General features: G+C 37.8%; 1 protein-coding gene across 1 annotated transcript in view; it reads left to right on the forward strand.

Moving 5' to 3' along the window:
• The window catches only part of dnajc17 (DnaJ heat shock protein family (Hsp40) member C17), a 46,294-nt gene that overhangs the window by 16,492 nt on the left and 26,708 nt on the right, over positions 1 to 3,094 (forward strand). The gene's annotated exons all lie outside the window — the stretch shown is intronic.

Below are 3,094 nucleotides of genomic sequence, written 5' to 3' on the forward strand. Positions count from 1 at the left end.
ATGTCCACAGCTGTATATTGGTAATTTATTCTCCAGGTGCATAGTTTTTATATTGTTAAAACACTTTACAGTACAGTTATTTTTGCTTATTTTTTTTCTCTTCTCTATTTTTATACACTTGTGTATTTTGTGACTATTTTGGTCACATTTTTGTGACATTTTTTTTCTATAATCTTTTTGCTGCTGGGATTTTTTATTCTATTCTATTCTATTCTATTCTATTCTATTCTATTCTATTCTATTCTATTCTATTCTATTCTATTCTATAATGTCCCTGTGCTCAAGATACATATCTAGGGATATTGGGACAGAAATTGATATTAATTCGATACCCGCCTATAAATGAGTATCAGAATACATCTGCCTGCATCTAAAACCTTCTGTCTAATGTTTATATCAATGAGTAATAAAAGTGTGTGTAATTCGTGCTCAATGTTGATGTTGGTCACTACTTTAAGGCAGCGATATCGATATCAGATCAGAAAATAAAAAGTTGAACCCTGACAACCTTTGCAAAGCAAAGAAAACTATTAGTCATTTAAATCTGAGTTCATTATTTAACTAGTATGAATTCAGACTCCTTCTGCCTGTGATGAATTTTAATGACACTATTTGTTAAATGCAGCAAAAAAGTATTTAAAAAACCAGACAACTAATAGAAATGCACCCCAAGTGTTGTTTTTGTTAATGATACATCAATTTTGTAAATCCTGTTTCCTTTTATTTCTTCTTGATTTTGGTCTATGACTAAAAGCTTAAAGCAAAAAGACTGTCTGACTTTTTTTAGTCTTTACGTAAAGTATTTCTGTTCAAAATGTCTCAAGGTTTTACTAAAGCTATAATTACCTATATCAAAATATGGAATATGCTCAGTAAAAGGATTTACTTTAATCATGATTGGCTTTAAAATTCTGGTATTTGTTTGACATTCACCAGACCTGGAAACGAATCCCTGTCACTTGCCATTTGGGTCTTTTCCACTAATATCCTCGATTTGTAAATTTGTTTAGGCTGTGATCAAAAACAGCAGGGTTGTGGGCTGTAAACATCACACATACAAATACTTGAGCATTGAATTTAAAGATTGATGGTTAAGGCTGTTATCAGAGGGTAAAGGGAAACTGCTGCTGGAGAAGAGAATGTACATTTTCAGCAATAATTATTGTAAAAATGCTCCTTGGACTTGAGATTTCCCAGAAAACGTGCTTTTCTGACAGTGAGCAGAATGCTGGAGCCGAATCAACCCCCCTGTGCTTGCCATTCATTATGCAGTTCTCAACAGTTGCCATAAACTACTGGCAGGTTTCTGCTGTGGTTTGTCTCTGAATATGAGACATTGCACAATATCACTTTTTTAGGGGTACAGGAACTCGGATCAGCCTTTAGTGACAGGGCCTTAAATAAAAACATTTAAAAGGAAAAATAATCCTAATAGATTATTTTGCAGTCTGTGGCTGTTTTTACTCCAAGCTGAATTTTCTAGAGGATTATATATCAGTAGAAAACAGCAAGAAATACCTTGCATGTGAAAAGGCACACATGACCATCGCACATTGGGAATCAATCTGTATGGGGTTACATAATGAATAATTTGTCCACTGTTCTGGTGAAGTTATCGTTCAGTAGGTGACTCACAAAGCTGTCTTCGATGTACATACCTATATGAAAGGTATTCCCTCCTTTTTGCAAAATAAACTTAATTATTTTTTCCTCTAGCTTTAGTGACACTGCCACCTTCATCTTTTAGGTTTTTTTTATGGAACAGTGAATCCTGTTTAACTTTATCCCAAAGCGTACTTCACTGTTCTTAAATAGCTTCAAAAGCATACGTTTTTTTTGTGTTTCTAGAATTTTTTTTAGAACAAAATCAATCTGAATACCTCAAATCGGTATAAACTACAGCCAAAGTAACTCCTCGGTCACAATAATAAGTGCTATCCAATAGTACTGTCAGACAGCGATGGGAGTAACGGCGTTGAAAGTAATGGCATTACTAATGTCCTTACCTTTTTTGGTAACAAGTAATCTAACTAATTACTTTGACTGTAACTATAACGCAGTTACCATTGCTGACACCCCGTTACTGCACATTACTCAGGTCGCACAGTTAACCTTTTTTTTCATGATAGGACTCGTGCGCGCCTTGTCATGAGAGAGGGGAGGATGAGATTGGCTGATGTATAGTGAGATTACGTCTGTCAGTTGGGTAGGTGGGTGTTTCCGCTGGCGGTGTTAAAGTACAGCACACACAGAGAGATGGAGAGTGAGGAGGACTCCAGCAGCAAAACAGCGTTTTCCAGATGGAAATACTGGTGTTACGTCGATCTGCGTTTCCCCTGCATCTCCGCACAGTGCAGGCGGCACGATTCACCGCGCATGCTCGCTAAAGGCGCGTAAAGCCGCCCTGTGCTCGCGCCACGGGGAAACTACGGAGAGCATGAATGTTTAAATGTTAGCCTATATAGAGAAAGAGAGAAATCTGGATGGATGGATGGATGGATGGATGGATGGATGGATGGATGGATGGATGGATGGATGGATGGATGGATGACACTCACCGCAGCAGATACCGTTCCCCCCATGTTAAGAAGAGGGGAACACTATCTGACGGGGTTTATAGGCCCGTCAGATAGCGTTCCCCCCCTCATGTCGTTTACGTTGAGTTGCAATAAATGCAAAACTCTCTGCAGGTTCTTGTCTTTGTCGTCCACTCTATTCAGCTTGCTTTTGAAACACACGGCGAGAAGGTGAGGCCTGGGTGGTGATGGTTACGGGGGCGAGAAACGCAAAAAATAACGCAATAGTTACTTTTACTAGTAACTAGTTACTTTTATTGTGGAGTAACTCAGTTAGCATCTCAGTTACTTTTTGGGAGAGGTAACTCTTTGTTAGTAACCGGCTTGACTATAAACAGTAGCCTCAGTGGCAAATGTTTAATTTGCAATAAATGCTGCACATTCAACAGCAATTGTAAAGTAATCCTTTACCTAGAGCTGAACCGTCCTAGTTATTTCAGAATTAGAAATTAAGTTTAGAAATTAAGCTTTATCTTATGTATGCAACTAACTGGCAACATTCTATGTCTTGTTGCAAT

The sequence above is a fragment of the Cyprinodon variegatus genome, unplaced genomic scaffold (assembly GCF_000732505.1).
Source record: "Cyprinodon variegatus isolate N-32 unplaced genomic scaffold, C_variegatus-1.0 Scaffold928, whole genome shotgun sequence".
Lineage (NCBI taxonomy): Eukaryota > Metazoa > Chordata > Actinopteri > Cyprinodontiformes > Cyprinodontidae > Cyprinodon > Cyprinodon variegatus.